This window comes from Oreochromis aureus, linkage group 1 (assembly GCF_013358895.1).
Source record: "Oreochromis aureus strain Israel breed Guangdong linkage group 1, ZZ_aureus, whole genome shotgun sequence".
In the NCBI taxonomy this organism is placed as follows: Eukaryota; Metazoa; Chordata; class Actinopteri; order Cichliformes; family Cichlidae; genus Oreochromis; species Oreochromis aureus.
The window spans coordinates 37145416-37155016 of record NC_052942.1 but is presented as its reverse complement, the minus strand read 5'-3'; positions in this window follow the sequence as shown (position 1 = coordinate 37155016).

The following is a 9601-nucleotide window of genomic DNA, read 5'->3' as shown; positions in this document are numbered from 1 at the left end:
CTTGGGGGAAGCGAGAGGGAGCAGAAGAGAGCGAGAGAGAAAGAGAGGGCTTAACTGAAGAGGAAGAATCCAATTACTCATTCTACTTCTAAGAACATTTTCAAGGAGACAAACCTCAGCACCGCATAGCTTTATTGAATAACTGCCCACTTAATGTCATTGTTATTGGCATATAGACATTTATTACATCATGCTTTGTTATCACATCTTCTAAACTTCCTAAAATGTATAATTGGATTCATATCGATTTATTTTGTTCACTGTGGGAAGGTTTGTTCTGAGTTGGGCATTGCTTAAAGCTCAAATCAGTTATTCCATGCGTGCTTAAATGCCAATTAAGTAGGCTACTTCTTAAGTGCCTGAACACTTGAAAAGTCAGGCCTGTCTCCACCGTATCAATAGATCAACATGCCATAAAAGTGACTTATTTTTTGTGATACTGATATCAGGAAGGCAGTTATGACTGTACAACGTCAATGCCACAAGCAGCTGGCATGCTTTCAGACTTCAAATACCACCACAAACCACAGCTTCACCTTGGAGATGCTTTGAACAGAGATGCAAAGAAATCAATGAAAAAAAACCCCACAGGTGAAGTGCAAAAGACTAAAATTTTGTCATAATGTGATATTTAGCATGAACAACAGACAACCAAGGCCCTCGGGTTGAAAAATAATGTCCTCAATAGCAAAAAACAAAAAGTGTAACATTACGAACAGCTGTAACACTGTTCCTTCCTTGTGGTGTCCTAGATACAGTCTATCAACTAGGTTATAAAATAATCTTCAGCTGCATGAGACTAGAAGAAGTATTACTCTACATATTTGAGCTGAGTTTATGACTCAGCAGGCATTTCTCCCTAATCGCGATAAATTTTATGTTGCAAGATATCGAGCAACAAAGGCTTGAGTGTGTTACTACTGGCAACTTTCAGGAAACCCCAAAGCTGCACAAAAAATAAACAAGAACCTTTTTTCATGGTGCACACATGCACAGAGTGCATGCTTGTATATGTTCAAAAACTCTTTTCATGCACTGTCTTGTGTGGAAGTATTATAAAATATCCAAAACAAAAAAAGAAGTTGTGGTTAAAGCAGCATTTCATACTCAATGCTGTTTTCTTGTTAATAAAATTATGTTTGAATGAACTTGACTCTGATTTGCATTGCACAAAACGGAAAAAGCCAGGAAATATCTTGAGCCGCAGGTTAATGTTTAAACCCACAGCACTGATATCTGATACCATTTGTTGTACTCACGAAACAATTTAAAACCTATTTTCCACTGCATACCTCTTAAAATATCAAATTTAAGCTTTTGTATTCCTCTGAAAAGACAAATATAGAAGAAAAAGAAGGGAGAAAGATGAGAAAGAGAGAAGGAAATGGCTTGGTTGAGCACCTGGCTCCTCTTTTCAGTTTAACTGTCTGCATGATTGGTTGGTAATACGTGCATGTGTGTGTGTTTGTCTGGAGCTGAGTTTGTCAGCTGCATTGCGTGGGTTAAGGTAATAAAGGGCTCACTGTGTGTGCGCTGGCAGGTGTGCTTGGAATCATGCACACACCCAAAGACAAACACAAAGGACAAACAGGAACAGAACTCAAAGTGAAAGACCTTTGTCATTGAGAAGTGCAGTGCAGTTTTGAAAGTAGTGGTGAGAGTGCAAATCCAGCTGGTTAATGGGTGCCAGACAGACAATTGAGAAGAGGAAGAAAATGCTGATGAGAGGCAGCAGTGTTAGACAAAGTAGGACTTAGCAGACGATTACGCATCTGCGAAAGTTAGCTATCTTATCTTCCATCACTATGCAAAACCATAACAGACTATGTGAGTGGCTGAAGTCCTTCCCTAAATACATGACCTATTAAAGGCTTTGTGCTAAACGGCTAAGGTGCAGCAGAGGAGGAAATGTTTGATCATGTTTGCCAACACAAGTAATGTCCTGCGTATTCTGCCCCCTGATTGGGTAATAGTATCCCCTGTGGAATGCTCCAAATGCAGTCAGAATCTAGGCTGAATTGTAAGACAAATACTTTTACAATGCACACGGTAATGTCATGTTGCGCAAATGTCAGCTTCACAGGAAAAACAAACAAGCAAAAAAAGTGTTTCAGTCAGTCATACTGCAATTATGGTTTCCCACCAGCAGCTACCAAAGAATGAGATCCAAAAGAAAATCCTCTTCAAGCTCAAGTCTTATTGTGGAACAAACATGTTGCCAACACAATAAAAAGTAACTGTGCAAATACTCAGCAGTGTTAGGGGAAACACACACACCACCTTGGAATGAGACACTTGCCAAGGCATTCTGTTGCATTGTGCGCACAGAAATGTAAGGCTCTAACAACTACAACACATTTAGCTACATGCGAGGCCTTGACAAGTTTTTTCTTGTTCCACACCTTGTGTGACGTTTCACTTTAGTAACTAGTTCGACCATCTTGACCTAAATCTGAAGTGTTCTGAAATTTAATTCTCACTTTCAGTCTTGCTCAGACTATGTTAGCCTGTGATCTCTTGGTCTTGATGTTTCTCACAGGGCCCTCTTTTATGTTAAATTAAGCAACAATGGTCAAAGCTTTCTGGGGTTCACAATAATTACTTTATAGCTCTGTCATAAAAGAGAAGCTAGCTTTTGCAACAGAAACAACAGGGTCCTCAATCAGTTCTAGACTTGCCACAAGTTCATCTGACCTCAGTACATTTCACACCATTTTTAAAATAATTATTCAAATGAGTATACAACAAAGATAGTTTAACTTAAAGCTGTTAGTTCCTGACACATAATTAGCTAATTGGGCTTTGTAAATGGGGCTAAGGCACTTGCATTCTGTGCTTTGTCCCAATTGACTCTGAAGGCAGTTGTCGGCGGTCGGAATGATGTCACTCACAAGTTCACAAAAGAAGCCTGGTCACAACTGTGCAACAGTGGTAGTGCATTGTACAAGTTTTTACAGTTTTAGTAATGTTTATGTGCACTACTGCCATTTTGGACTGTGAAGTTGTGGTTGGTGGAGCTGCAAGTCAAACTTGTGGGAAACTGGGACTCAGAAATTCCGAGATCAAATGCAGCAGATCTGTAAACAGCAGTAGAACTGTAAAACTTGTAATCTCTACTGCAACCTTTGTGTATTTCGTGTATTTGTGACTTGCTAAATAAGTCATAGGCATGATCCATGAATGAGCTGTATGTGTGTGTGTGTGTGGGGGGGGTTAACCACAAAAAACAAACACTGTGCTGTCTTTCTAATGATGCACAAATGGCTCTACCTTGCTAAAGCACAAAACAAATTCGATTCTTTCTTGCTTTTCTCACTTTACCGCTAGAAGCGAGTCACTGAGTGGAAAGTGGACAACTTGCGAATGACTCCCAGATAAGACATCCAACTTCTGGGGGTAATGGAAATCAACACTGCATACAGGCTTCCTGGTTGTAGGAAAAGTAGAACAGACTACCCAGGGTACCACTGGCTGGAATGCTAGCCTGGAATAAAACAAACAAAAACAAACTTGTCAGATATGAAACTATATCTATCAAAATGGCTGAGCACAACTTTAAACCACTAACTTCCTTTTAGAAACAACCAGAGAGAATGAAGCAGCAGCAGGTCCTTCTCCAAATGATGTGACACGAGGTGAAATCATATAATTGCAACCTAAAGTTTTTCCAAGCAATCATTTCCATTGATAGCAGTTTCAACAATACTAACAGTATTATCCTCAATTGTATGCTGGACCAATAGTGCTCAACTATTGCACAATAATGTAAGCAGAACTTTCTTAGGAAGCCAGTGTGCACTGCATATTGGAAAAAAATAAAGAAAAGAAAAGAAAAATATTGCAGTATAACTTCACTCCATTGGGTACGTTTCTGGAAACTCAAAGCAGCTCATACAAAACACTATTGTTAAACTGCAGGACACACTAATTCACTCAGGAGGTCAATCGGAACAAGTCACATGTACTAAAACGTCCACTTCAGGTGAAATTGTGGAAACCAGAAAAGTCAAAATCATTAGTTTTGTCAGTAAGTGCGTTCACCATTTTTTAGTTCCTAAAAGTCTTATTCTACACATTTTTCTTGACAATAGCAAAATATTGCTGAGAATCACCACATATAGCGCCAGATCAACAGATTCTCATAATTAAAGCAGTGAATCCTTCCTCTTGCAATCCAAGAAGTGAAAATATGCTGTGTTTGCCACATCTGTTGTTAGCACACTTTTTCATGCTCAATCTAGAGGTTTGTTTTGCAAGAAAAACCATATCTTAAAAAATGTCCTCTGCATATCCGATGGAGTACTGTGATGACAACTTTTGGAGAATAAAGCTACTTAGCTCATAATAACTTGTCACAAAGTGACAAGTCAAAGTGACATGTCACAAATTGTTTGCACAAGCAAGAAAATGTGAAAATTTTTGCTCATCGTTCTAACAACTTGAACTCAGAATTTCAGAATTGTGCAAAATAAAAACTGTAATAAGTAGCACAATATATGAAACCAAACACAGCTGCAGTCCAGCCACCAGACAAGTGTGTCTGATGACTGAAAGGAAACCTTGTGTCTAGAAAAGATAACTTACAGTTTACCACGTTCCTCGCTGGGGCCCCTGGGTGTCTCTGAGTGAAGACTTATCTTTGACATTGTGTGCATATGACACATTTAGCACATGAGAATGTGGTGTTAGTGATTTTAAATTAGAAGCTGTACAAGATGCTTCAAGTCCAATTATGAAAGTAGATAATGGTAAAGGATATGGACACCATATATGTATAAAGGTTGCCATTTGTGTTAAATGTCTGTCACTGGTTTCCACACCTTTATCTCAGTCTGAAAGCCTCTAGCTCCTGATTGGTTAGTTCATGGACATGGGCTCAGAGGGAGGAAATTGTATGTGGTGGTAGAGATGAAGTGTGAACAATAAAGATACTTCTCAGAAAGTTATCCATCTCCCTCTTACTGTTTCTTCTAGATAAGACAGTGGTGTATTTCAGTTAATGCAGTCCAATACACAGTACTGTGTATCAAAGCTAGCTAGAGCTGGTGAAAGACTAAAACATGTAGCTAATGCCACAGAGCGTTAGCTTAGCTTTTTGCTAGTCTGAGCTAATGCTATATGTGGACCCATATATAACAACAGGAGTTTAAATGTATCAACTAAAACAGTCATGTTTGATTATTGATTTAATCTTCCCCAGCCTAACACAAAATAAATATGGTCACTGTCTTTGTAACACAAGCAAACAAATCAATAAATGAAAGCATCTTTGACTCTGTGGAGGTGAAGTCAATGCAGAAATGCATTGTGCTTAGAGAAGAGGTGGGGGAGGTTGACGAATTAAGGAAGTGTGAGAAGAGACACAATAGACCACATGTAGCAAGATAATTAGTATTGTGAATTAGAGCGTGTATTATGTATAGCAAAACAAACAGACAAAATATTCACCTTACCACTTAAATAAATGAAAGATAAGAATTAACTTATTCACTTGGAACATTCAAACTGAGGAATTCAGTTGTGAAGTTTACAAAGAAAAATATGCATAGGAAATATTTCTATGCTAACATGAATTCAGTGGAGGTATAGTTTCAATACAAACAAACAAACAAGCAAACAAACAAACCAAAAACAAACAAACTTTCTTTGTTGTCTTTGTTTGATAGCAGCCTCCACCCTTTAGCAGACTATTGGGAGTACAGTGCCTTATTTCTGCGCTCTCATTTCAATGTTTTGTTTCTTACAGCCCGCTGTTCATCATCATTAATGCTGAAATTATCTGGTGTATTTTCTCCTCTTTACGTTTATTTCCTCTGCAGTCCTCACCTAGGCTGTCTGAACACCCGCAGTAAAATGTAATAACAGCATATTATGTGCTGCACATAAAGTGTGAAGTGCAGCTCAGACAGTTTAATGGGGTTTTTCTTCATTTCTGTTTCTGTTTCTTCTTCTTCCTCTTTATCTTGAAGTCAGACAGAAGATCTGCAGGCTATGGGGGCTAGACACACAACAACACACATACGCACAGAGAAGTCTGCCCCTATGCATTATTAAAACACTATTAAAGCAGTGTCGCACACAAGCAGTAAACCACACACGGGTCCTCATCTGCTGGGCTTTATCACCATGGTGATGGTTGTGCAGCTGACTTGAGGCCAGCTGGTGGAGTCTAGCTGTGATGATGTGATGTGAGTGACATGTATGTGAATTAGAATGAGAGACAGAACAAAGAGAGAAGACATCTCACAGCAGCACTGAGAATTAGCCTACCCATAAAACTGCCTGGAAACACCTCGAACACAAGGCAGAGCTCACACACATGGTTTATTGATTCTTGTATTGATTGCTAGTCCCAATGAGCATTTATTTTGCAATTCATTTCAGTATCCCCAAAGTGGTAGGAGTAGCATTAACACTACAGACAGTGTGGCATCTGTTCCTTCCACTCTCATATAGACTGTAAGGAGCGTGCTGGGGCAGGTCTGTTGTCTGGCTGGCACAAGCAGAGATATGTGTTTGTCTCATTTCGCATGATTACAGACTTTCTACTACCAAACATCCAGGACATCATTCCACGCTGAGTGAATCACTCTTTTGAAGGACTTTCTTTTCTCACACATCTGCACCCTACTCCGAATTCCACTTCACATTTGGCTAGAACAAAGCATTGTTTGTACATAGAAACTACACATTATACTGCAAGTACTTTAACGCAGTTTTGAGGTGGTACGTATGTGGGCGTTTCTGGGAATTTAAAGGGCTTCAGAGCGTCCTTTTTACTCTCGTAGGAAGAACATAAGAATGAGGCATAATTGCATGGTCAACACTGTGGACCTCTAAAATATCAGGACCTTCCAGATATAACATTTAAGTGGAAGAAAGACACATTTGAGAATATACGCTTGTAGTTAAGAGAAATGAAATTATTATTCGTTAGGATCTCACAAGAGACTGAAAAAACTCCATTCATCTGCAATAATTAATATTTGGTGGCATGCTTCTGTTCTGGAAACTCCCTGCCTTCTATACAAATATGGCATAGAAAAGAACAGGCATCAGTGTGACAAATACAGCATTAAGTGTACTATAGGATTAAGTCAGACACTGCATGAAAGCAGAGGCTGGCCTTCAGTACTAATGATATACTTGAATGTTCATTTAATTTGCTGGAGGGTTGTCTTGACTTTTTAAGACTCTACTGCCAACTGTTAGTAAAAAAAATGATTTCATGTCATTGACAGTAGCAAATAAAATTTTCACATTTCTGTCACAATGGATTTAGTGGATTTTATTCTTCATCATTTAAAAACTCCCCCAAAAACCTCTATGTTAGTGACTTCATAAGTGGCATGACTGTATGAAACATTTCGAAACATTTCAAAAATTAGGCTGAAAGCTGAGAATGATAATAGGACGTGTAGAGCACACAGATCATGTGAGTTTGATGTTTACAACATAGGTTACATGACTGTGTCGGTTACAAATCTTTCCTGTCTGCGGTCTTTCTCTTTATTTGTCTGTGTGTGTTTTCTCTACGTCTTGCTGTTTTAGACTGAGTATCGTGAATGCCTGTTTGGTTTCTGCTGAAATACTTGTGTTCCTCCCCCCAGTTTAACCAAAAATGATTATTGTTTATTTATCATTTTTAATGTTTCACAACCTTCTTTAAGCAAACATTTAAAGAAAAGTGTATTTGTTTTAGCACTGAATATTAAATGACTGCTTTTTGTTGAGGCATGAATGACTGTCATGGCTGTAATATTCATACAGTTCACTGATAAAGCCTTGGCCTTTCATGTATTCATTATTTACTTTCCTTTTTTTTTCAGCACCCCCAAAATGAATCAAAGCACCCCCAAAGATTTCTTACTTTTTTTTGACAATATTTGCTGTTTGTGTGACACACTACTAAAAATATAAAAAGCATACAGTACTTGGTTGAGACGGAACATTTTAACAACAAAAGTATAGATAACCCCTCCCCCCTCCCAAAATGGTTTGTTCCAGCTCGCCCCCACTCTGGCTCTAGGGTCGTTGCTGCCAGAGCGATGGTAGCCAGCTGAGACGCAGCGGAGAGGAGGTGGAGTGCCTGGTGTGAAACAGGACATATTAGCAGCATTTAACCTTCAGTTACTCTTTATGTAGTTAGATAGGAGTCATGTTTCTTTTTAGCTGAAAAACCTTACACCCAGGTAACCTGCAGTGTTGAAAACGTGTTTTCCAATGATGTTTGCTACCCTACAATCCGTCCTACTCTGTAGTAAATTCAGCGACATCTGACCGTCCTGTTGCTCCCACTGAAATGTATACAGCCTATTTAAAATCTAAAACTTAAAATTGTCCGTAGCCTGCTGTTGTTACCACTGTCCTGTTTGAAATGGATAATAACTAGCTAACTGACTGAATGCCCATTAACCTTATAACTCCTGTTGTGTGTGTGTGTGTGTGTGTGTGTGTGTGTGTGTGTACAGAGAGACAGCCAGGTTCATGATGGATATAAGGAAGTTTTTTCAAAAACAGGAACCACATTCAGGTAAAAGTGTAAGAACAAATGATCCATCAATAAAGGATAATGTTGGATCAGTGTTTCAATATTTTATATCTTTTATTAGATGTTCATGTGGTTTGGTTATTTGCCTTTTGGTTGAAAGTACACTGAGAGAGGACTTTTCGTTAGTGATCTTAATAAATTTTTTTTTCATATTAATGTAATTTTTTCATCTAATTGAATACAATCTATTTGTGTATGATTGTCAGTCCAAAGAGGGAGAGAGGAAAGAGGGGAACGTGAGGAGAAAGTAGAAGGTCAGGAAGAACCAGGTAAGAAAACAGACAGGGAACAGTGACAGGCACAACAGAAACTATTAAACTGACGAAGAGAAAAAACCTGATTTTACTCATACAGTCTGGAAGTTTTGTCCTCCCTATATTAAAGCTGCTGTACAGAATCTGCAAAACAAACTGGGTTGAAAGATTTTTGACCCTCTTTAACAACATTCCAACATAACATTATCATTGATTGGGGAGATTAAAATTAATGATATATTTTTATGTGGTTCAGCCACAACTCTCCTAAAACCTCAGCCAGTAATAGGTAGGCCAACTTTTGGACTGTCCAGTTGTCTGTATGACTGCCGCATACAGACTTATGCGGCAGAGAAACACTTATCAGTGTTTCTCAAACTTTTTACAGTGTGTACCACCTGAGAAAAATGTCAAGCTCTCCCAAGTACCACTATGAAAGCATGAAACTCATAAATCTTACAACACAAAATTAGTATTATTAAATTAGTTAAATTAGTATCTGCAGTAAAGATTTTTTCATACATTGTATACATTCTACCACAGGCAAAGTTGCCTCCATTTTTATAGTTTTTTATTAATATTTTGTAATAATTTATTCTGTTTTGGGAGTGTTTTTATGTATCTGTATTATATTATACATACACATTAAAAGTGAATCTCTGTCCAAAACATGCACTCAGTTTACTTCTTACTCACTATGAGCATCATTTAAATAACCTTTATCAGATTTGATGGTTTTGTTACAGACTTCTCAAAAAAGTGTTTTGCTTTTCTTTCACAAATGTGGGGGTCGTGT